This window comes from Culex quinquefasciatus, chromosome 2, assembly GCF_015732765.1.
Source record: "Culex quinquefasciatus strain JHB chromosome 2, VPISU_Cqui_1.0_pri_paternal, whole genome shotgun sequence".
NCBI classification, from domain to species: Eukaryota; Metazoa; Arthropoda; class Insecta; order Diptera; family Culicidae; genus Culex; species Culex quinquefasciatus.
Window position 1 is genome coordinate 210,001,969 of NC_051862.1, and position 27,290 is coordinate 210,029,258.

The 27,290-nt window shown below is 34.9% G+C and overlaps 1 protein-coding gene across 1 annotated transcript in view; it reads left to right on the forward strand.

The window, feature by feature from the left end:
* The first annotated feature begins 20,704 nt into the window (after positions 1-20,704).
* Positions 20,705-27,290, forward strand: part of LOC6033298 (potassium voltage-gated channel protein Shaw) — a 149,027-nt gene continuing 142,441 nt past the window's right edge. Inside the window, exon 1 of the mRNA XM_038252208.1 lies at positions 20,705-20,990. The gene's annotated coding sequence lies outside the window, so the exon portion shown is untranslated. The remainder of the gene's footprint in view (positions 20,991-27,290) is intronic.

Sequence of the window (27,290 nt, forward strand, 5' to 3'; positions counted from 1 at the left end):
GTTGGTTAGGTAATCGAAACCCCTTTCCAACGAGTCCACAACATTGATAATCTGGCAACCCTGTCTCGAGTTATGACCACTTAAGTTATATCTGTGTACTTTTTTCTGGATCTAAAAAAATAGCTTAAATATGTGTCCAAACCACTCATATTACCCATTGTTGGTAAAAAGTGAGGAAGACATCAACCACATAGTTTTTTCTTAGAGTTTTATGTATGTTTTTCCAAACTTTCATCTCAAAAATAAATAATCACAAAATGTCTCAATGTGCCTTATTTGATTATAGACACAACATCAAAAGATACATTACTATTTTAATTAGTTACAGTCAAATGTACAAGCTTTCCAATTAAAATTATTTATAATCTTCGCAAAAAAAAAAAAATTAATTCCACATGTAATAAATTTGCAATGACCTTCATTGAGTAAATTAACTTCCAAAAGTTAAATTTTCCAATGATTTCTATAGATCAACAAATTTTCAATCTGATAGAATATTTCCCGAAATATTTCGTAAATTAACCACTCCTTGTAAGCAATAGATATCGATTTAGAAAAATGTCGAATTTGGCTTTAAAAAAGCGATTGTCTTTAAAATGCATAACTAATAAGAAATCGGAAAAGGGTCCCAAAAGTAATTTATATAAAAATATTTGACATATCGCTATGATTTTTTGAATACGATGCACATAATTTTTTAAACATCTCATCAGCAAAACTTCAAACATATATAAAGTCTAGTTTTTTTAATACACCCTTTTTGTTATTTTCTGTCTCCTAAAACATATTTAATTAGATTTTACGAAGTATTATTTTTTTTTTCTAAATTTCACTATATATGATTAAAATTAGTTGTCTTGTTTCGGTCGGTCTGCTCAAATTTGATCCCAAAAATTATCTGATGTAATTGGGAAATTTGGTGGCCAAATGGCGGTGAAATTTCCCAAGTTGCTAAAATAACTTTTGGATAATAGAGATTTCGGATAACCGAAGCTATGGATAATTGAGTCTGGACTGTAACATTTATTTTTAAAAGGAATTCAAAATATATTTCTGAAAAATTCTAGATGACAAGCTGCCTTTTTGAGGATAAAAATTTACAATTTTCGGTTTTTTATAATTTTTATAAAATATTTTATTTAAAAAAATATTAGTTTGAAGATTTTAACTGTGCTCACATACCAAAAATCCGTGACTGCATTACTGATTAAAATTACAAAAAATATTCTAAGTTGGATAAAAGGATCACCAGATTTCGAATAAAGTTATAACATTTTGAGCTACATTTAACCTGACAGTTACTTAAGGCAAATTCAATATATTATTTAATACATCTGGCAAGTATAGACTCTGATATTGTCTGAAATTGTTGAAATTCAATATAATCCAGAATTTAGCTGATGCTTTTAGTCAAAATTCATGACCATTTTTTTAATCTTGTCTTATTTGATTGAGATTTTGAAATTAAAAAGGTCGAAAAAATCAAATTGCCTACAGAAATGTGTCCACATAGTTCATTGTGGTCCCAATTTTTATAGCAAAAAGCTGTATTTTACCATAAATGAGCAGATTAGTTAAAAAAAATCATCACAAGAAAAAAAATCAGCAAGGAATTTTTGATCAGCAAACAACACGCGGGTTACGCTGCACAAAATCTCAAATTCATAGCCATTTTCACCGCCCTTTTATGGCTTAAATTATCACTTCGAAAATCTGTTGCAGTCAGTCAACTGTTGCGAAGACCTACATCTGTTCGCCTTTCGCCCTTCTTTTTTTTTTCTCGTTTCATTTAGCTTAAACGGAAACCAGCTTGCAGCATTGCATCCGGTCCGATACCACCAATGCTCTTAATAGTCTCTGAAGGCAAGCCAGATGTAATGGAATCGCACAGCTTGTTGCATGTACTTCTTTTGCCTGTTATAAAATCATACAGAATTTATTGGTTCAACAATGACAACCGCAATTTTAAACCGCAACTGTTTCGATAACTCACTGCAATGCGTAATGAATGCTCATTTTCAATTGTTGAAAGTTTATTTTTGTATTCAAATCTGCTTGTTCCTGTTTGTATCCTTTTGTGGCTTTTCACGCGAGAGCAAAATGCACCATTCATCATTCCGCAAATATTCAATATTAATTTCCCCCGTACAACACAATACCAGTTTAATTGCTCCGTTGCATTCAATAAATTTCCGCCCAACAATCGGAGTTGGGTTTCATTATGAAACCCCTCCCCCGACATCCTCACCCAACCCATTTTTCACTGTGCTTGTGTAGCGAGCTGTTCGTGTGCAGTTTGCTTTTGTAGGTCAAATTACACATCCATTTCAGCGTCCAACCCCCTCCCCCCTCCCCCCTCCCCCACCCCATTGGAAAAGCCCGAAGCGTCACTGACACCGATTCAATTGTGAAATCGATCCAATCGCTTGCGAGTAATTATTGCATTTTCCACAGAGAGGGTCTCCGACTGGAGAATTGTGAAAGCGCACTGATGAGCCTTATGCAGACAGGAAGTCGTGTGAAAGCGGGTCTGTTTGTTCGATTGCGTTGATTATTTAGTGCAAAAGAAAGAGTTGCCTTTGTCCTCGGAGTAAATTGGTGCTTCAGGTTTTTTGTTTCAGCCCCTTTATCAATTACAAGGTAGAATTGATCAATTAACCCTCAAAAGACTAAAATTGAAAGCAAAATAACAACAAGAATGCTGTTCAGAGAAAAAAAAATGTGTGAAATTAAATATCATGGCGAAGAAATCGTCTTCGTAGGTACAAAAAGAATTACACATAAAATGACAATATAGGGTTAAGTGTTGTCCTAGTTGTGTACTTCTGAGTGGCTCTATTTAAATAGATGGCAGCGATTTGTCCATTAATTACCTTTTATAGTTTGTCATTTGTCTACATATTGCATCAGATGATCCATTCAACTGCAAAAAAGAGGATCAAAGTGTAGTTTTCATTATTAATTGAATAAAAATCCCTCCATAAGTTCCTTTCAACTTTGATTCACATCAAATCTCAAATAGCAAACATTTCAGAAGTTCTACAAGAGCTTTTGAAGTTAGCTACAACATAGCAAGTTTACCAGCCGCAGGGTAGAATTCCCATCGAAACTTCTTCAAGAGTTTGTACTTGAAGAGAGTTTTATCCTGCCGCGATCCAAATTACTATGCTGTGACTTTTTTTTTAATTCACGGAATTTTGTGTTGTGTTCATTTGAATATTTGAAGAGTGAGTTTTACAAAAAACGGAAGAACAAATAAAAATACAATGAAAGAATGAGAATACAAAAAAAAGTAATACTTAAAATCACAAAAATCAAAGAAAGGATGGGAAAACAGTCTAGACTTAATTATCTGAAAGCGGAATCTTCGAATAATCGTATCATAAAAGAAGATTTTTTGTTGTATTATTTTGATTGTCGAGCTAAAGAGCGAACCCTACCCTACGCAAAATTGATTCAAAGATCGGCAGAGATGAAATATCTAAAAAATGCATATATTATTTTCATACGCAGTGAACCGTTAGTGTATACAATTTTTACAAAAAAAAATAGCAAATTTTGGTCCGTTCTCCCTTAAAATTGTGGACCCTTAAAACATATATACGTTTTTAATTAAAGAAATTTGTAGATTATTTGGGAAATTGATTTTTTACAAAAAATAGTTTATTAATTAAAAAGTCGGATTATTTGAGTACTTTTAATAAAAAAAGTCCTCCTCAATAACTTCAACTTAGCCGAAAATATAAAAGCGATCAAAAAATTCTTCCATGAGATGCAAATTTTGAATATTTACGTACCGATTTTGTATGAACAGCAGCCGTAAGTGCACGGAGGGAAAAATATTTGTAGATTTAGAAATATTTATTTGTTTTCTGAAACTACAGATTACCCCGCTACCAGACAATACTGTGCTTGACGGAGCATCCCCTAGCGACAAACACTCCAATTTTTGTAAGCCTAGTTTAAATTTACAATTTTTATGTTTCTGTGCCTTACTCAATAAATCTACCCTTAGATTCCTTGAAAAAGGCCCAAAACGGGTCGAAACGTCGGATGAAGAGGACATAGAAGTGTTTTGATTCCCATAGCACACCGAAAGCCAAACCTAACCTAAAAATTTATGTTTTTAATAAAGAGTTTTTTAACCGGCCGCTGATACAACTCTTTAGTTGCCAAAGTTGTATGGAACGCAGTATGGGCCAACCAAAGAAACCAAATGACCTTTTTGGTCCTACGGAAGATCTCTACAAATTATAGCTAAATGAAAAAAAAAAAACAGACAAATAAAATATACGAAATCAGCCGAAAGCAGAGCAGCAAAAACGTAGAAAGAACTCTTTGAAAATTTGGCGCAGTTCAACAATTCCTATACCTTTCTTTTGTAAAAGGTCCCAAAAGTTTTTAAACACTTTTACCAGAACAGTCATTCCTTAGTGTTCAAAATCTAAATTTGGACGAAAAAAATCGTACTGTAACACTAAAATTGCATCAAACTTGGACATATTTTTTAAATAGTTTAATCACATTAAAATGGTTATCAATACAGTAGGTTGAATATTACCATAATCTGGGGTGAATCGGGACTACAGTCTGAATACGGACAGCAGTTTTTAGAGCACTTTAAGCTTTTAAATTTGGAAATGGATGTACACATTTTGTTGGCCTGAGTCTGTTCTAACCGAAACAAACCAGCAAAATCAAAATATTGTGCTCCAACATGGTTAAAACTCCTGTCCCATGTGTCCCGATTGACCCCAGTTTACGGTACCTCTTCTATGATGTAATTTTGCATCAATTTAAAGTGAAAAAGTGACGTGACAAAATGGCAGAATTCCACTGAGAGCATTTAGAGTTAAAAACTCGTCACTAATTAATTTGTTTGAAAAATAAAAAAAATATTTTGAATATGTAAAGGTAAAAAATGTCCAATATCCATTGAGAGCATTTAGAGCTTAAATTCTTCAATGATTTTTTTGCTACAAAAATAAAAAAATAGAATACAGATAATAAATTGCATTTCGAGCTAAAAACTTTTCACAGATTTCCTGTGTTCGAAAAATAAATCAATATATAGAATACGGGTAATAAAATTGCAAATTTCCATAGAGAGCATTTAGAGTTTAAACATTTGTCGGATTCTCTTGCTTGAAAAATAAAAAAAAAAAATATTTAGAATACATGTAATTAAATGGCAAATTTCCATATAGATTTAGATCACTGTTTTTCTCTGCTTGAAAAATTAAAAAAAGTTTAGAATACAGGTAATAGAACGTCCAATAAGAGAGATGTTTGCTATTTAATTACAATTTTGTATTTTATTTCAAAAAAGGTAACAAAATTTAAAAAAAAACCATATCTGAAATTTCTTTCAACGATCCAGACGAGAGCATTTAACATAAAACCTTTCTATGAACACTCTGCTATATCTGCTCTGCTGTTTTCACTTCAGACGATTTCTACCAAACATGCTTCATATTACCTGTGCCTACGATGCGTTTGCTTTGTGTTTGTCGCAAGCAGCCATTCCACGTCAAACAGGAAGTCTCCAAATAAAAACTGCTCCGATTTGGCTCAAATTTGGAGTGGGGGTTCTTTGGCCCAAATAATTAGACCCGTATTTTTTTGTTTGGCGATTAGGGTGGTCCTATCCGAAATAGGGTGATCCAAAAAAATGCGTTTTTCGTCGATTTTTGCAAAAACCACATTTTTCAAAAAATCATATCTCCGGGGAACGGCTGAACCAATTTTGGAGCGCCACAATTCGAAAGAAAGGTTATAAGTTGGGCTTTTAAGGAAAAATATGTTGAGGGTTCCAAAAGTTGCGTCTTTCAATTATGAAAATTTTGGTACCTAAACATGTATAGGTCATTCCTGAAATTTTTGAGTTATCACAGTTTTAGTGTAAAAAGTTGATTTTTACCCGTTTTCGTCATTTTTCAGTTTTTGCGCGCGGCGCGTCGAAAACCCCAGTTTTTATGTTCAAAAAATCATATCTTCGAAACGTGTTAATGGATATTCCCAAGTTTTTGATATGTTATGTAAAATATTACAAGGAATCAGGAAAAAATATTTTCAGACATAGGCTCTTTGGTCCCGAGACCTTGAAATCGGCAAATGAAATTTTCATAGGACCTTTTCAAATATTCAGCTAGTTTTTTTGGACCTCATCATATTTTTCCTTAAAAACCCAACTTATAACCTTTCTTTCGAATTGTGGCGCTCCAAAATTTGTTCAGCCGTTCCGGAGATATGTTTTTTTTTTGAAAAATGTGGTTTTTGCGAAAATCGACGAAAAACGCAATTTTTTGGATCACCCTTTTTCGGATAGGACCACCCTTATCGCCAAACAAAAAAATACGGGTCTAATTATTTGGGCCAAAGATCCCCCACTCCAAATTTGAGCCAAATCGGAGCAGTTTTGATTTGAAGACTTCCTGTTTGACGTGGAATGGCTGTATAGTAAAAATAGTTTTTTATTATTTATTACGGTATCTTTTCAAGATAGAGCTTTGGTTTCTTCGAGAGAGTTATTCATTTTTAATAGTTGAGCAGCTTTGTCGAAAATAAAAATATTCTACACCTTGTATCTTAGAAAATTAAAAAGTTTTTTCTTGTTTTGCACAACTAAAATCAATCAAATTGTAAAGACGTCTGACAGAATAATATAGAACCTTTTGGTACCAGCAAATTGTCAACTTTTTAAAACTAATCGTTTTTGAGATACATATGCAATTCAATATTATTTTTCCCCATACAGAGCTGGCTCTGTTCGCTGCATACAGAGCTTAGCTCTGTTCTACCATACAGAGCAGGTAAGGAGTTTTTATTGAGCCTATATAGCTCGATGCGTCTCTAACAGTAAATAAGGGGTGAAATAAACTTTGAAAAATATTTGCAGCGACCTAAAAAGTGACTTGCAAGTTTCGAATGATGCATTTATTTTTGATTTACTTTTATCTGAGTTTTTCATCTAACTTTTCGGTTGAAAAAAAGAATACAAGATTATTATTATACTCTAAATTTTAAACTGAAACTAGAAAAACCAGCTAAAAGCTCAATTTAAAACCAATGACCCAAAAAGTACCCACAAAGGCCTTCATTAACAAATAATATTGCCATTACAACCGTGTTTACATCCGCGATTACCCCTGTAACACCAATCAAAAATTAAGACAGTGTCATTTTGGGGTGACCAACAAACCGCGCCACACGGCCGGTGCGGTGATAATCGCGGTATAATTCCGCAATTTCTAGCTCACTCTTCCCACGCAAAATGCTAATCACCTCTTCTCTAGGCAAATTAAAGCCACCAACTTACTGCTGCCATATGAAACTAGCGATATGACACGCTCCCCCTCCGGAATGACTTCTTCTTACTCTCTTGGTTTCGTTAGCAAAGGGGAAGTGGGGGTGGCTTCAACTTTCCACGTGCCCCTAATGGTGCCCCCAATTAAAATCATCCTCGTCGCGAAAAAAAATTGTGCCATATCTAGTGGAGAGGCACTTTTGGTGTTCTTGTAATTATGATTCCAGGCTCCACCACATGGAAATTAGCGTAAAATGAGCTTTTTTCGGGATAATTTGCATTTAGCACAACGAGGTTTTTGCGGTGGTGACCGTAACAAATTTTGCGGTGGATCTTGGACAAATCAGCAAGCACAAAAAAGGGTGGGTGAAACAAGCCACCCTGACAGGACATGAATTTATAAACTCATTAAATTAATTACTGTTGCTTTCTCGGGTGGAAAAGTTACTGTCTTCTTCCTTGGGTGAAAATTCAGTGATGGAAAAAACATTTTGAAATGTCTAACAAGTACAAATGCTAAATTGAAATTTCCCCTCACTGCAACCTCCACATGATCGGGTTACAAAGAAAGGGGGTGGGGGAGGAAAAGTGTAATGACCACGCAAAGAAAGAAGCCAACTTTTCCAAGGGCGACGACGAAGACGATGGCGACGATAAAGATGATGATGCTGATGAGCTTTTCCTTCCGAAAGTGGCGGAAAAATAAAATAACATCTCAGAAGAAGTGCTCTTTTGCTGTTAGTACTAGTGGTGGCGGTGGCGCCAATTGAAAAAGCTCATCTCGTCAGCAAGTTGTTGGCAAGTTTCCATCGGACGGGGATAAGTTTTTGGCAACACGTGGAACCAGAGCTTGGGGAGGAATGGGGGTTGGTGCATTTAATGGGATTCAATAACAATTTTCTTGCCATCGAGATAATTTGTGGTAATTAAGCGTCAATTATTCGGATGTGGGAAGCACCGCAGTGCAGTACGGAGAGGACAAGGGTGCCAAATTGTTGCTCGTTTGATCCAACAAGTTTTTATTTTATCTCCGGATGAAGAGCTAATGGTGGCAGATTGTCACTTTGGCTGCTTCAAAAAAAAAAGGATTCAAAATAGAGATTTACGAGAGCAAACCATAAAGTTAAGTTTTCTGTTCTTTGGTGCTCAGTATTTTTTTTTTTTTTGAAAAGTTTAATTTCATTTTTTCTAAAAAATATGTTTGAAAATGATTATACGTACAAAATTCGAATCATTTCTTTAAAAACTCATTATTATTATTATTATTATGTATTTTTGATAATCAAATTTGCATGAAAGAAACATTTAGAAGTTATATTTAAGATTACGGACGGACGGACGATTACGGATTTACGGACGGAAAACACATTTTTGCAATTCCGTCGTGAAACTACATACTTTTCCTATCATTCTTGAACGACGAAATAGCCTACTTTTGTGTACCAAAAATAACAGAATCGAATAGCAACACTTTTCGAAATAATTGCTGAAAAATTCTACTTTCCAACACTCAAATGGGTGCTGAAAAGTAACACTTTTCAACATGTTTTTGATTTAAACGATTTATTGACAAAATACATGAAAATTTGACATAAAATTTCACTCAGTGTGTGTTTTTTTGGAATTGCAAAAAATGTTGTATGGAACTCGTTGCAAAACTTGATTTTTTCAGCACTCTTCGTATTTATTCAACTCGGTGAACCTCGTTGGATAAATGTACGACTCGTGCTGAAAAAATCCTCTTTTTGCAACTTGTTGCATAAACTACTATTACATTGTTCAACCCTCTGAGAGCAAACCCCTCCTTTGAGTGATCTTCGATCCAAAATAGACGCCAAAAATCTATTTTGAATTTTAAAAAGGCATGAGAAAATTATTCTCTGAAATTTAAAGAAAATGATGTTTTAAATTTATTCGTATGACTTTGCCTAAGTTTTCAAAAAAAAATCGATAGCAAATTTTGGCCATCTTTTACGCACGTAACTGGAGTGATTCCCTCTTAGAGCAATGACTGTCAATAAAGATTTTGACTTCAGGGTCCAGAAATAGTAAATTGAAATGAAAAAATAATCACGATTTGTAAAATGCTTCTACAAACAACGCAAAGAACATATTTGTTTTAACTGATGAAATCTGAATCAAGATTTGAATGTATTTCCAAAGAAATATGGCCGCCAAATGACCGACAAGGAATGATACCTCTCAGAGCCTTAAACTACCAATCACCTTTCTTTTTAATAATAATAAATGTAGAACATCCGCGATCATCCTAAAATCCAATACAAATATAAAGCGGCCAACCCTACTGCGTTGTGTTTACCGCAGAGAAGATTCTGAGATCTTTTCGAAAACAATATTTTCAAAAATCGATTTAAATCAAGACTTACATTTCAAAAGAGCGTAATATTGAATGTTTGGCACTTTTAAAATGTTTGTCTTGATTTAAAATTTTGGAAAATATTGTTTTCGAAAAAATCTGATAATTTTACGAATGTTTCATATTTTATTATTGTAAATCGGACCATTAACTGCTGAGATATCGAAATTAGAAAATGGTGGATTGTTTGGGTGAGACTTGAAAATCATCAATTTTTATGTTTTTAAACATTTGCATTGCGATATCTCAGCAACTAAGGTTCGTATAAACAAAGTTCAAAAAAGCAAAATATAGCGAATTTTCTCAGCATCTCAATTTTTTTTTTTCAAAAGTGGGCAAACATGGGCACTTGTTTTAAAAAAATGAATATTTGCGACTATTTTGAAAAACGTGACCTAAAAATGGCTATAACTTGAAAACGGTGTCCTTTATACAATTTCACTAATCCATTTTTTGAATGCAAATTACATCGAAAAATGGACAAACTTATAATGCAAGATGGCTACTTTGGGCATACCGAAGGCACCAAAAAAGTTTCAGCTGAATTAAAAAATACAAACAAAACGAATGACCGAAATCTCAGAGAATTGCTCAGTAGTAATGTTACAAGCATAACCATAATGACGAAGAACGACGACCACATAGGTGACGCTTGAGTGCAGAACTAAGATTAGATTAGATTAGATTAGATTATAAAAATCTCTGGAATTTTGTCCCAGGTGTTTTTGGCATGGACGCACTAGTCATTAAAATCTGAGACAAAATTTTGAGAAATTGGTAAAATAAATTGTGAAAAAAGTAAAAAGTTTTGGCATTCTGTTTGTTCAAAGAATTTAGCCTGTTACGTTATCAAATTCAAAAATTCCCAAATCATTTATTCAACTATCGTTTTATACTTTTTTGAAGTCGATAATTACTTTTCTTCATTTAAACATAACACATTGTTTCTCATAAATTGTTTCAAAGCATCTTAGCCCCATAAATTATTCGGCACACGATATTTTGTCATAATTAACTAAAGTTTACCCAGACTGATTACCCGAAAGCTTGATCACAAAATCCAGAAAGCGAAACCTTCCCCCTCCCCCTTCCATACCCCTATACGTGGAAATCCTTAATTATGATTAAAAATTCTTAATTTTGGGTCTAATTAGCACCATCACCTACAGTTACTCAGCAGCCTCTCCCCGTTAATTATAGACTTTGGCAAACGCTTTTGACAGACAACAAACACATGTTTACGCACACGCACACTCCCTTGTGACGGTAAAGAGTTTTCCTCCTCCCCTACCCCTTGCTTCTTGTATGTTTATGAAATCTCTAGCTGTGGATTTATTTCCTTTCGAAAATTTCCGCCATCAAGCGGCGTCGTTCACACTTCCGGCGGAGCGATTTGATTACTTTTCACGAGGGGGGGGCTGTCAAGGTTGATACCCCCCGTGACTTGTGACGGATCGTGGTTTCACAAGTTTCGTGGATTAATTTCTGATAAATGCTTAAATAATCTATAGCTTTGTTGTGGTTTTCCCCCCGTCGAGGAAATTCACTCGAATTTAATTCCCAGAAAGGGAACTCACGAACTTTGCGGTTTCACCGTGGACACCAGCACCTCGAAAAGTGCTTAAAAATGCAAAAGGATCACGTGGAATTAGCGGGGATTAGTTCAAAGTAAGCAGACGACTGTTTCGCGGGAAAATCCTGCTCCTCACAAATCTCTGCTGAAGCGTTGCAGATTGAGGTTAAGCAAACAGTTCGGGCGGACGGTCAGGTCGTGCATTTGCCCCTTCTTGTGTTTGCCTCGACGTGACGCTGGGGAGTTCTGTGCTGCAGTGCAAACATGTCTTGGGTTGGAAGGTGTAATTAGACGATTCTGCCCCAGCATCAACTCGATGGTGAACAGTGAGGTTGAACGAAGGGTTGGTTGGAGGAAGTTGGTCATATTGTGAGAAAATTCTTTTGGGGTGAAGTTCTGTCCATGTTTTTGATTTTTTGATTAAATTAGTATTCCTGAAATGACATTATTTAACTGATTTAAGTAATTAGTCAGTCCTTTCATGCACGTCATAGAACGAAGAAGCGAAATTGCACAATTACTCCGTACGCAAACAGCTTGAAGAGCATCGTTATGTGACACGTAAGCTCGTGATGTGCGAGCTGTTTCACTGGAATGTCAACAACGCTTGGGATGTCCTTGGGCAAATGTGTGTCAATAGAGTCTGAACCTTTTCTTGCATCGAAATGCCGCCAAATATTAAATTTCGTCACACCTTTAAACTCAAAGGTTTCTAAAATCCTTAAATGTTTATTATATCCACAGTTCATAATCAACAAACCGAACAGATGGGTTGGGTGTAGAAGATTATATTGAAAGAGTCATTCCACCAAAAACTCTATACAACATGGTTGTTAATCGATAAAATTATCGTCGATGATATTATCGTCTACAGATAACGATATCTTATCGCCGATAATGGACGATAACCAATTTTTAAATCTTTCTAAAACCGACTCATTTCACTCAAATCATGTTAAATTTGCAATGAAAATGTAGTGAGTTTCGAAAGCACTCAAATTTTCATTATTTCCAATATTGGTATCAAACGAAGCGAAATTTTTCATGCTTTTTCACTTCGTTAGAGTTTTTTTAAATGTTTTTTTTTTTTCAAAATACCGTATTTTTTAAAAACACTCAAATTTTTAAAATTTTCTGTCAAGCGAACCGGAATTTTGTATGATTTCTCAATCTATTTTTTTATTGTTAAAAACCAAAATATTCACAAAATACAGTATTTTTTCAAATTTTTAATTTTATAGCAAACGAAGCGGAATTTTGTATGCTTTTTATTTCATTTTTTTTTTTTTTGTTATAACTAGAATTTTCACAAAATACCTTTTTTCGAAAATACTAAAATTTTCAAAATTTGAAATATTGGTATCAAACGAATCGAAATTTTTAAGCTTTTCAACTTCATTGGAGTTTTTTTTTTTTTGTTTAAATCTAAAATTTAAAAAAAAATATTTTTTCGATATTACCAAAATTTGCAATATTGGTATTAAAAGAACAGGATGTTTGCTTGCTTTTTCACTTGATAAGTGTTTTATTTTGTCAAAAACTAAAATTTCCACAAATTTCAGTATTTTTTTCGAAAATACTTGAATTTTTCATTTTTTTCAATATTTGATAACCATAACGAATCAAAATGTTGTATGCGTTTTCACTTTATAAATTGTATTGTTGTTGAAGAGGAGCGACCATGGCTGACTGGTCACGGTGTTCGCTTTGTAAGCGAATGGTCCTGGGATCGATTCCCATCTGCTCCCAACGAGAAAGTATAGGTAATATAAATCATGAAACTATGAACATGAACGAAAAATCAAAGTCGCTCGAATCGGGGTTCGATCCCCCGTCCTTTGGATTGGTAAGCAAAAATGCTAACCACTAGGCCTTCGCGACTTGGTGAGCTATGACTGGAATTAGGAATACTTTTACTATCAACTATATACGCGCTGGGTCCTTGTCCATTTGACAAGGGTTCGGAAGTTCTCAATAACGTTTGAATCCGATTGGTCCAAACGTTCTTCAGGGCGGGGCTTGTCGATAAAGCTGAAGTACCTCGCGCTCGGCTAGCCAGCGTAGAAATGGGTCACCGAAGCTCGGCAGAGCTAACACCTTCCAAATGCCTATGCGAGTTATTTGCATGTATAGGTTGTAGATCAAAAATACATGGAAACAACTCAATTTGTAAGAAGCGACCGCGTGGTCTCGTTTGGTTGATTGCACACACACACGCGCACACACATAAATTGTATTGTTGTTGAAATCTAAATGTTTACAAAATTCCTTATTTTTTCGAAAATTCTCAAATTTAAAATTTTGCAATATTGGTATCGAACGAAGAGGAATTTTGTATGCTTTTTCACTTAATTAGAGTATTTTTGTTGAAAACTAAAATTTTCACAAAATACCGTGCTTTCATGGCGAATTTTGAAAATTTTAGTAATTCAAAAAAGACAGTATTTTGTGAAAATTTTAGTGTTTCAACAAAAAAAAACTGATAAACTGGAAATACATATCAAATTTTGCTTCGTTTGATACCCTGTTACAAATTTTGAGAATTGGAGTAAAGTCCAGACTCAATTATCCGAAATTTCTAATATCCGAAGTTTTGATTATCCAACGTTCGATTATCCGAAGGTTTGTCTGGGACTTCGGATAATCGAATCATGACCAAATTTGTATTGTTTTTTTATATATTCTTACTTTTAACATCAAATTCAAGTTCTACGACCTCATTTTTGTAAAATTTGAAAGGTTGATTGTCAATAAAATTAAGTATTGCATTTGTTTTAATTTTATCACCCTCAATTTGGTTGCCTTCCTGGATTTAAAAATTCTAAAACACTTTAGGTTAGGTTAGGACTAAATCACTTAAGCTATAGAATCAAAAATACGACAACGAAAACAAAAAAAAAATGTGATACGATTATCCAAAAATTCGATTATCCGAAGTAAAATTTTGCCAAGGCCTTGGGATAATCGAGTCTGGACTGTATTTTTAAAAATATGGTATTTTGTGAAAATTTTAGTATTAAAAACTCTGATGAAGTGAAAAAAAAATACCAAATTTCGTTTCGTTTGACACCCATGTTATTTTTTTTTAATTTTAAAACTTTTGAAAAAATACGGTTTTTTTGTGAACAATTTTGAATATTTACACTTTGAAACTTACTACATTTTCAAAAAATATATTCATAGTGAAAGCATTGAAACTTTAACATATTTTTTTGAATTAATTCAATTTTAGAATGATTTAAAAAATGAGTTATCGCCGATAGAATTATAAAATTGCTGTACAACTCCAAATAAATTAGAACTCATTCAAACGTCTTCAAGCGTTCATCCTCATGAAAGTGTTGTACCAGCTACAACACGGAACACACTAGTCAGCCACGTGGAAGTGTTCCACGTGGTGATACCTCACACACCCCCACAAAGTGCATTGCAGTTTGCGTTTATCAAGCTATTTAGCCTCCGTCGAAAAGGAACCCCATTTCATCTCCAAGACTCCGTGAGTCTGCAGTGGGTTTTGCATACGGACATGGCGCGAAACACGCAGCAGAAAACATCATGCAAATGCGTTTCGCTGGTGAACTTCAAGGGTACAGGAGAACCGCCAAGTAGTGGAAAGTTAAAAGATACTGGCACTGTGAACCATTATACGGTGCATTATACGGAAATTGTGTGATTATTAAAAAACACTTAAGCATTTTTTTTTTCAAAATTTCAAATTACAATTACAATTTCGATTGCCAATGAAACCACACCGCGTAGCAGTTGTACTTGACCTACCCCGTTTGTGTGCGATTTGTAGTTTTTTGCCCCTCCTCTGTCAAGGGCGACATTCTCGACAAGTTTTCGGCGGGAAAATGAAACCGTGAAATGTTGATGGGTACAAGATGTTGTGCACTCGATAACGGAGAGGAGTCGTACTGCTAGTGGAATAGGAATGTTGGTTTAAATAAGAACTGCTGCTGCGGAGTTCAAGAATAACTTAATGCAGCTACCATGTTTGCATGTTGCAGAAATGTTTTCTAGAATATTTGCGGTAGTGAACACATGAACAACATGTGACATGTGCACAAAATTTGTATAGTAATATATCGATTAAGCCAGTTTTGAGATAATCGTGTGGAAAAATCATGTCTACACAAATCTCCACAGACATTTGCTTAGGAAATGATTCTAAGTCGATATGTATACGTGAAGGTATATCCAGGAGGTGTATTTGAGAAGCTTGATTTTCGTGTGATTTAATAGCCTGTCCTCAGTGAGGAAGGCAAAAAAAATAAAACAGTCCACAACATACATATTTACTTCAGATTAAACTGGATGAAGATGAATTTACTTTTCCACAGGAATTCAAACCTTCATTTATTGCATGTCATTTAAACAAGACATTGTCATGAATCAAAATATCAAATCGTTGACAGATGGTTGTATCTGCCTCTTCAACTGCCAGTAGCAATCATCACTTTTGAAACATTGTTGGTATTTACGGAATCGATTTATTTATGTATTCTCTGTGCTCTTACGAACAGGGATGAAATCCGCCATTCTCTCACGTTGCAAGTGCGACATAGACTCGATCCGTTCAGATATGTGACCAAGTTTCGGACCATAACCACGTAGGAGTGTGTATCTGCTTCATGGAATTCGATAAAAGATAGTTTTGAATCAATGTTGGTGTAGAAAGCTGCAGACATGAGCTATTGAGACTTTATTAACTAAACACACTTTTTAAGTAAACAATATCGAATGTTTTCCATGCCCTTCAAAAATTATGAAAAGTTGCATAATATTGCACCCCACTAAAATATTGACAGAGCATTTCATCTGGCGATCGCAAATGTTTATCTCACACGCGGGTTTATTTGAACCGAAAACCGGTCGGGGAGAGCGCGTTATCCCGTCGGTTGATTTTCACGGCCGATAAACTTCCTGTAATTTGCCCCAGCCCCAGCGGCATCAGCGCTGTGCGGAGGATGGCGTCAAGTGACGTTTTTTTGATTCAACTGTGTCAGCTGATTTTCGTACCAGATTTTCGGTTCGGTTAAGATGCTATTTTTTTCAATACAATAAAGTTTTTGCCTTCCTCACCTCACTGAGGCAAGGCTATAAAATCACTCGAAAAATGAACTTCTTAAATACGACTCCTAGATATACCTTCACGTATACCTATCGACTCAGAATCAAATTCTGAACAAATGTCTGTGGGGATGTGTGTAGACATGATTTTTTTCCACAAGATTATCTCAGAACTGGCTGAACCGATTTTGGCCGGATCCACCTTATTCTGTTCGTTTTGGGGTCCCCTAAGACCCTATTAAATTTTATTTTGTTTAGTAAAATATTTCAAAAGCTATGCCAAAAAAAAAAAGATTTTTGTAGATTCAAAAAAGGGTGATTTTTTGCATAACCTCAAAAGGCCGGGTCTTTTTGTTTACGTGCGAGAGTCACGCCAGATGCGAAACGCCCGGTTGCCACATTGCTTCAAATGAGAGTCTGCATGTTTTCTGGAAAAGTCTGTATCAGGTATATATTTTTTTATAAACTTATTTTCATTATTACTTTGTAAATGTGAGGAAGGCACCACCCACCTAATGGTGGATTAAGAAACGTTTTTTATTTTAAAAAAAGCCGAAATTATCAAAACAAACATGCAACCTAATTGCTTTCCAAACAGATATTGAACCTATTAACTGTTGCGTACTTATGTCATTAACGGCATCCAGTCACTGCATGGAAGTAGGTTATATTCTACGTGAATGCTGAATACACCTTGCACAAAGAGTGGAACGGGGGTGGTAACGAAATTAAATGACTGATTCATTACCTGAGTGGATTGTTTTGACTGTGGTTGAGGTGCTAATTACATTCGAGGTAATCATTGAAGCTGTATTAGGTACACAATCTGGTTTTATTTTATTGTGATCGCGTTTTATTTATGAAATTAGTTTCGAAAAATACGGTTGAAATGAATCAAACTTTCTTCAAAATCGAATGAGAGAAATATCATCAAAACAAAAATTTTAAGCAAACCAAGTTAACTGGGCTAAAGACGAATTGTTTACACTACACATAGAATTTTGAAGAACCAACATAAACATAAAATGCAAAGCACCTAGTGGCTCCATTAGAATAATCATGATAATGACAAAAGTACCAAGCGTCTCCATGAAATCAAATCGTAAACGATACAAACGATACAAATTTGCTCTTGCTTTAATCTCTTTTCTCAGCTGCTTTTGCTGCTATAAACTTTCTGGATGAAGAGGGAGAATAAAGTATTTTATGGCAAAACAGTCAACAAGCAACAAGCATTTTCCCGCCCTTTTCTTTGTTTTGTTACATTCATGCAGATTGTGTTTATTAACATGATTTTATTCTTTTCATTATATTAAATTCATATGTGTCTTAACTCATTTTTTTGAAATATTTTTGTTTTGAATCATTAAACCGCATTTAAAATTTTAAGTTTCAAAAATTTAGAAGAAAACTGAAATTAGTCTCATTTAACTGACATTTTTGACATTTTTGTTTCGAAAAGTCGTGTTGTCAAAAACGGGATGGCACAGTACAGGATTAAAGAAGTAAAGAAAGGTTGGAAATTCACTCTACTCCCCAAATTTTTTTTTTCTAAGTTTTTATTTTTTTCCTGTTTAGTAAGGAGACATTAAAAAATCGACCTACTAATTCCATTCCTTAGACTAAATTAAGCAACTGTGAACATTTTGAGCTAAACCGGTTCACTGTTAAAGATCGCTTTTTAACGTTGAAGTTGGTGAAAAAAAATCTTTTCATACAACAACTTTTTCTTTAAATCGTTCATAACTCGTCAGGGTTAACTCAGATCGTTTTGCGGTCTTCGGCAAAGTTGTTAATCATAAAATTACATAGAAATCTCACACATGACAATGATCCCACACATTAAACACCACCTTTTGGCGAAATTTTGAAATTTTTGCTTTTCCCCAAACATTTTTTCGACTTTTCCCATGCAAACTTCAACGATCAAAAGAGACCCTTAACCCTTTACCAATTTGGCTCGAAATTGGCACAGTTTCTTATTTTTACCTATAGAATTGAACCTGGGGGTATCTCTTACGATTGTCAAAAAAAAAATTGTCGCCCTTGTGTTTAGGCGGTCATTCTCTTGTTTTATATTTTTCTTGTTTCATTTTTAGTATTTTAATTTTCATTCGTCTTGTTAGTTTTATTTTGTTTCTGATAGTATTCGGCTCACCCTAGTTTTTTCATGTTTTTACAGTCACTTTTTAACTTTTTGCTTTTTTTCACATATAGAACGATACCAATCTCAATTAAATTGTAATTGTCTGATAAATTACAAAAATTACTGCATACCTAATTTAACAGTATAGAGGAAGTGTTAGTAAGAAACATAGCCAAAGTTGGCCCACAAAAAAACACATTTTTTTAAACATTGGAAAAGTCACATAAAACAAGTTCAGCTTCCAAACAGTCAGCTTTCTTAACATTTAAAAATGTTACTTTCCAGCGCTTTATAAAGATACAAAAAAATTGGTTGAAAAATGTTCTTTGGCGAATTTTCAGATCGAAGCCCGCGTATGTTGAGTTGTAGGGGGTTAATTAAAATTCGTTTGAATATCATTAAAAAAAATGAAAGCATCAGCAAAGTCAATTGAGAATTGTAAATTTTAAAATTTATGCCAATATTTTGAAATTCTAAATCCCAGATGCAAATATATTCAAAACAAATATTTGAAATGCCAAATTTTTCACAAGAATACTGGAATCATATTGAAAGCATAAAATGTTATGCATTCATGAACTCAATTATCTCTCAACATAATTTCTTGATTTGTATTCCTTTATCAGATAATGATAGTTTGATAACAACTATCTTCTTGTTTCTAGCCATTCTAAATATTGCACACTATTCAACAAATAAAAAATAAATAAAAGATAAGTCAAATTCATTGAATCAAAAGCAAGATGTGCCTCCAAAATCAATTTTTATTTGAAACATTTTATTGCAGTTCAAATTAAATTATGTGTAATTTCTTACACGAAATGATTCAACACTCAGATTTTGCTGCCAGACTTTGATAAATTCTGCTGAAATATGAACGACTATCTCGTCAGTACAAAAAATGGCGAAACATGGCAAATAATGAGTCCTTTTATCGAATTCTACCAGAAAAATAACGGTTAACCACACAGCAAAAAAGTTTAATTTTGGAATGTTGAAAATTTCGTTGGTTGAATATTACTCATTTTTGAGTAATTTTTTTTTTACTCAGCAAATGTGTAAAAATGTGAACCTGATGAATATTCATCAGAAACTGATGAAAATTCACCAATTCCGGATGTAATATTACACATTTTTTTTACCACAAAATCTGTCTTAATTTCCTGATGAATATTACCATTTTTTTCTGTGTATTTAAGACTCAACTCCTCTTATAGAAAAGCTTCGATAACATAAATTTCCTAAAATTTATATTCAAACTCAGTTTTAATTTACAAAAAACAGAAAATTTAAGATAATCTTGGATTCGTTGATATTACATGTTTCATGTGACCATTTTGTATTTTTCATGCTTTGTTTAATGCAATTTGTTACAATTGAAAATCTTATGATGTTAATTTAGGACATTTTTTGGAAATTAGGCCCATCCAAATATCTTTTGAACTTTATGTTCCTTGACTCTGCCAAAACAAAAATAAAAAAAATGAAATAAAAAGTCATGGCGATAACATTTGAATGAAAAAAGGGTTTAAAAATTCATTTTACACCTGTCCAATTGTATTTCAATAATTGGCTTTCAAAATATCAGTCGAAAAGAAAATTTTATAAATTACTGTGCAACGGAGTTTAACGAAAAAAAAAATCAAAATATTTTTGATCGATCACAACCATGCTAAATATGATTCTGAACGCAGGAAAATTCATTTCAATTAGTTTTCGGTTAATAAGACTTCTAGTTTTATTAAAATTCTGAAGTTTTAAAAAAATAGTTTTTTGCCCCCCCTGACCGATTTTAAAGGGGAGGGAGGGTGACATAAACTTTGAAAAAGATTTGCAACGGTCTTATTGCAAAAAAGAAATATTAAAATTAATAATAATATGGATTAAGAGAAGTAGAGATTTTCTGAGAAGAAACATTGCACCATGTCGGAGGTCTCTAAACTTTTCACGACAATCCACAGAGTTCTTGCCAACTGGCAACCCTGCTTGCCATAATTTTCCACGAGAGAACATCTCTCTCACCGCTCAAATTTCCTATCGTTTTCCCGTCACAAGCATATCCACCCAATGTTTACAACCACTCTCCCAATACCCGCCCTCCTCAACCACCACTCTCTCCCCTCACCAACAGAATTTTCCCGCGCTCGCTTTGCAATGCCAGTCAGCATTTTGGCATGTGTTTGGAAAACGTCCTCTTCTCTGCCAACACAACTGTCGGCACTGTCAGACTGATCTGCCACACGTTACGGGGTTCAGTTGGCAGCTTTTCAGTTCAGTCTGCGTCGGGACTCGTCGGTGGAAGGACGTGTGAGCGCGCGTTTTGAACCTCTTGGCCGAATCTCGGGAAATGGATTTTCCAGAACTTGTTTGATTGTGGATTGGTGGAGGGGGGGATTGTGTATTTTAAGGAGTGTGGGGGGGAGGGTAGTGTCAACATGTGACAGGAAGTGCGTGGAAGCTGGTGGATCAGCTGATCAGCTGATTTTGGGTTTGGAGGAAAAATCGGTGAAGATCGGTTGGTGAAGTTTAATTTAAATTTTAAAACTTCAAAGAGTGACTTATTCATGAATGTTGAAGTTTACTTCCATAACCGTCAAATTATGGTGGTGGCCAGCACAAGAAGAGAAGGCATCCGTTTTCATAAAAGGACGAACGTGCTCCAGGATAACGTAATACGGAAAAGCTGGCTGCTGGTAGTCGGTCTCATGAAATGTGAAATGCTGCCCGTGGGCATTCCCAAGTTTTGAATTTGTGTTTGCCAAGTGTGGTAACACCTCCCGTTGACCCTCTCTCCCAAACCCCCTTTCAAATGTTTGGTTTTTATTTTGTGAAAAGTGTTTGCCGTACAACATTTTTAATTTTGCCAAGAGTGTGAGTGTGTGTGTGGTTTTTTGTTCTGAGAGGAAAAACAAGCAAAAATATCGTTCGTTGAAGGGGAAAACACATAACGACACGTGAACGACGACGACGTGTGTGTGTTTATTCTTGGACCGGCCTGAATCGATACCGTAATGTTTCAAGGGGGGACTGCAGTTGTGTTGGACCCCTCTGTCACAATGTTTATCAAATTTTCAAAAAATATCTGTTTTGCATAAAAAATATTTATGATTGTCGATTACGAGACACCGCATAAGTACGCGATCAAACAGACATCAGACAGTCGGTAAACCGTTAAGAAACGTATCTTCTCTGCGGTAGTCATTAAATCGACGATGTCTGGCGTGTCGTGGCGTTAGTTCAAGGCTAATTACGAAGAAGAAGATGGTGATGTAGTGTCAAACAGATACAAATATACTCCAAGTGAGGCAATTGCTTTCACACCTCGTTTCTGCTGAGTGCTTTATGGTGATGGCGTTGAGTTAAGGGGAGCAGGCTTAAGAAGTGTTGAGTAGATGGAAATTAGTGTTTTATTTTGTTGTTTTGTTGAGTGAGGTCATAATGGAAAGCAGAGTAGTAAAATTAAGTACAGGTGAGTCTCAATAGAACTATGTGAAAGATTGCAAATTAAGAGATGATTAAAATGTGCTGACTTCTTATTATTATTCGTAAATTTTTTTTTTTTTACTAAACACAATTTTCTCTCATAATTAAAAAAATATAATGTTTGATCGATCGATCGATTGCAGTTCTGTTTTCTATAAAATGTTTGCTTTGAATTTCATGTCAAGGAAGTATATCGGGTCGGCCTAAGCTTTTGGATCGATTTTTACATTTTTGGTTGTCAAAAATGCAACAACCCTTTTTAAAGATGTTATTGGTAGAATAATAATATTCTAACTAAAATTTTAATAACACGCATTTAATATCAATCAAAATATACCAAGAAAATTTTATAAAAATGATTACCTGCAAAATAATTCAAAAATTGAGGCAAATGATTACATTGATATTTTTTCAACAGCCAAAATTGGATTATGTTATTAAAATTAATAAATACATATATAAAAACTGTTTGACGTTTAATAAACTTCTAAGTTAAAACTCATAAATCAAACAGGGTATAAGGTTTGTAGAACAATGTTTTTCATCATTGGTTTAATATGCTTAAATTATCTGATTTACAAAAAAAAATACTATTGAGGGTGATCTCTATTACTACAACATTTTAATCAAAAAATAACTTAATCCATCTATGTGGTTGGTACCTTCCTCACTCTTTACCAACTATTCGTTATTCGATGGGTTCGGACACAAATTTCATCTAGTTTTTCTTAAAATCCACCATAAAATGTACACAATATCACTGAAGTGGTCATAACTCGAGACAAGGTCGACCAACGGTGGGTTGGATGATGGATCCGGACATAGTTTTAACATTTAAGTGAGATCCGGCCTCAAAAAAAGTACAAAAATATCACTTAAATGGGCATAACTCGAAACAGAATTACCAGATCTTTGATATTTGGCCCGTTGGAAAGGTCTTTCGATTACCTAACCAACGGTGGGTTGGATGATGGAAAGATCTTGTGATTACCTTACCAACGATAACATGACGATATTTGAATCGATTTCCGGTCACTTATCCAACATCTGTATATATACAAAAACACATTTTTATGTGTACATAACTTTTGAACTACAAATCAAAACTTTATAAAAATCATCAGGTACGAATGACACCTTAAACCAAATCGGATGCAACTGGTTTGGTCACATACACACACACACACACACACACACACACACACACACACACACACACACACACACACACACACACACACACACACACACACACACACACACACACACACACACACACACACACACACACAGCGACATTTGTTCAGTTTTCGATTCTGAGTCTATAGGTATACATGAAGGTGAGTCTACGAGCTTTCTATGAAAAGTTCATTTTTGGAGCAAGATTATAGCCTTGCCTCAGTGAGGAAGACATAAAATCAAAACAAAACCCAATGAATATTATTAACTCTCTCGATTAAACTTAAATTAAAACAAATATTTATAAATCATGCAAAAATTGTACAATAAATGAATAATGGAATTTTCATGTCTTTTCGCTCTGATATGATAAAATTCAGACCCAATGTCACCCCTGATAAGGGCCTTGTGGCGCGGTGGTTAGCGGCTTCGGCTGCCGATCCCTAAGTTGCTATGGGGCGCGGGTTCGATTCCCGCCTTATCCTCCTGGCCTTCTATCGGATGGGGAACTAAAACGTCGGTCCAATTGCGTAAAAGAGGTTTTGGGTGACTCACCACACATAACCTTCGGACGCCTAGAATGAGCAGAAACTCGCAACAGAGACCACAAAAGACCCGGGGGTCGTTAAAGTGGATTGCTTTGCTTTTTTTGTCACCCCTGGTTACGATACCTATTGTTATCATTTTTTTCTTTCTGCACTCTTCTTCTTGACTTTGCTCAACGTAAATGAACATAGACGCTAGGGTGGGTACGTTTTTCAAAAAGTTCTCGGATCAAGTTTTAGTATGGTTCCCCTTGTAGGGCATGCCCATAGGGACATTCATGCCAAATATCAGCTCATTTGGTTGTAAACTGGCTGCGCGCATCAGGGTTAAAGTTTACATGGGAATTACTATGGGAAATTGGAACTTTTTGTTCAAACGCTCCTACAGAACACTTTTCCCGAAGAGAGCATATGGATTCGTTGTCCCTAGACCTGGCGCATCGGCAAACAATCCGATGTCTCCGGAATCAACGGTTTTCCCTCAAAAAGCATCAAATTTTCCTTAGCATGCTATGAAAGCTTGATGAACACCGCGACGCCATACGTCAGGCACCTACCACGTGGGTGAAAAACGGCTGGAATATTTATTTGCAAACCGTCTTTTGACTAGAAAATCGACGTCGTCGTGCTATCATGTCGCACCCGCCATTTTGACGTTCCGAGAAAAACGCGTTTTAATGTTTGACCTTGAATAAACAACAACGAAAGCACGCAATGTAAACAATAACAAACACGTTTTGTTTGACTGACCATTCTGTGCATTGTCCCGAAGTTTGGTTGAAGTTGGTTGCTGGAGTCTCGAGTTATAATTACAATTGTTTACGGTAGTCTAACTTGTACGTGCGTCAAACGCATCCTGACCTGAAATCCCTTTGCCCTTTGTCGCACTTACATCAATTTTCAGAGAGTGACAAGATATTACGACAGGATTGAAACTTCTTTTATATGTAGAGTGACAAAAATTTTCGGAGCTTTTTTGGTTTTCATTGAATATCTCAGGATTGAAATCGAATTTCAGGGATCTGTGAAGGTCAAAAGATGAGGCATTGTGTGCTGCACAAAATGGCGCTCTTAACTCAATTTGGCCCAAAATGCACGTACGACAAGTTAGCACGATGGCGACGAAATGATCATTTCGAGTAATCCTGATATTATTTAATCGAATTCAGAATCTTTGCATAGCAAATTTGTATTTTTTTTTTGCAAATATTTCAACCACGTGGTAGCTGCCTGACGTATGGCGTCGCGGTGTTCATCAAGCTTTCATAGCATGCTATGGAAAATTTGATGCTTTTTGAGGGAAAACCGTTGATTCCGGAGACATCGGATTGTTTGCCGATGCGCCAGGTCTAGGGACAACGAATCCATATGCTCTCTTCGGGAAAAGTGTTCTGTAGGAGCGTTTGAACAAAAAGTTCCAATTTCCCATAGTAATTCCCATGTAAACTTTAACCCTGATGCGCGCAGCCAGTTTACAACCAAATGAGCTGATATTTGGCATGAAAGTCCCTATGGGCATGCCCTACAAGGGGAACCATACTAAAACTTGATCCGAGAACTTTTTGAAAAACGTACCCACCCTAATAGACACATTTGCATCTGGCTTAACTAATTTCAAAAACCTCAACTGAACAATTTTCCTAATAACGCGGATTTTTTTAATTTTTTTTTTCTTTATTAGCATGAGCCTTATGTGTTCTTTTTCTATTGACAAAGAACTAATTTCTCAGCATTTTCATACAATTTTCGCAGCTGTTTATACAAAAAGTCTATTTAATTATTCAAAATTTGCTATCTTCTGTCTTAGTGCCCAACTTTTCACTCAAATTAATAATTTTGGAAAAACGAATTCATTTTATAATTACTTTAGATGTCAAAAAAACCATCTTTTGAGCTTTGGCAAAAGTTGGTTAAAACTCATTTAGTAATGTTGCCATTTTTCTGAAAAAATTGTAATTTTGGAAAACATTATTAACATTCAAACAAATATTTTAGTCTTATTTTTGGGCTGAAATTAAACATTGTATTGAATAATGTTACTTTTCTGTACAAAGTGAACTTGAAGCACTGGTATTGAAAGGTGTTAATTTTCTATTCTATTAATTTTGGTAGAGAATAGTAGGCCTTTTCGTCGCTCGAGAATGACAGATAATGTGAATAGTTTTACATCGGAATCTTATAAAAATGTTTTTGCAATTCCGTCGTGAAACTACTTACTTTTCCTGTCATTCTTGAACGACGAAATAGCCTACTTTTCTGTACAAAAAATAACAGAATCGAATAGCAACACTTTTCAAAATAAATGCTGAACAGTTCTACTTTTCAGCACTCAAATGGGTGCTGAAAAGTTGAACTTTTCAGCACTTGTTTCGAAAAGTAACACTTTTCATCATTTTTTTTATTTAAACGATTTATTGACAAAATACATGAAAATTTTACATAAAATTTCACTCAGTGTGTGTTTTTTGTGCACTTGTTTCAAGAAGTAACACTTTTCAACATTTTTTTGATTTGAACGATTTATTGACAAAATACATGAAAATTTGACATAAAATATCACTCAGTGTGTGTTTTTTGGAATTGCAAAAAGTTTTGTATGGAACTCGTTGCAAAACTTGATTTTTTCAGCACTCTTTGTATTTATTCAACTCGGTTTACCTTGTTGGATAAATGTACGACTCGTGCTGAAAAAATCCTCTTTTTGCAACTTGTTGCATAAACTACTATTTTGAAAAAAGATTGATTTATTTAAAAAAAAACAGTTTTTTTAATGTTACGCATTTTTTTCAACAATAACAATGCAACGAATAGAAGCTTCTCATAAATTCCGTGATTGTATCAGGCCAAACAAAAAACATAAAAACAAATTCGTTGCAAATAAAAAAATAAATAAAGGTTGTGTAATTCTCTACCAACTCACACGAAATCGGGAAAAGTTGCCCCGACCCCTCTTCGATTTTCGTGAAACTTTGTCCTAAGGCGTAACTTTTGTCCCTGATCTCGAATCTGAGATCCGTGTTTTGATATCTCGTGACCCCTTCCATTTTTGAACATGCGAAAAAAGTGGTGTTTTCGATAACTTGTAGCCTGAAACAGTGATGAGATAGATATTTAGTGTCATAAGGACTTTTATTTAAAATTGTACGGCCGATTTGATGGCGTACTCAGAATTCCGAAAAACTTATTATTCATAAAAAAAAACACTAAAAAAGTTTTAAAAACTTAGTCATTTTCCGTTACCGAACTGTATTTCTTTCTTTTTTTTGCGTGTCAAATTAACGAACGAAGTTGACTTAATGGCTGTCGGCCACTATTGCTAGTACCTACCACTAGTGTCTTCCTTTTAACTACAAGGACTTCGCCGCCATGAGCTCCTAAGTGTTTGAGTACGGAACGGAGCGACGGCGCCGGATACCCATATTTACACTTAATATCCGTTTGCAGCACAAATCAGAGAGGCAACAAAGTTTAATAAAGATGCTTATTTTCCAACACTATCAGCGATGACCTGACCTGTGGCGTGTCTGGGGTGTGGTTTCCGAGGGGGTGTACTAACCCATGCCCGCAATCATCAAATCGGTTCAGAGAATATCGAAATTGATCCCCAT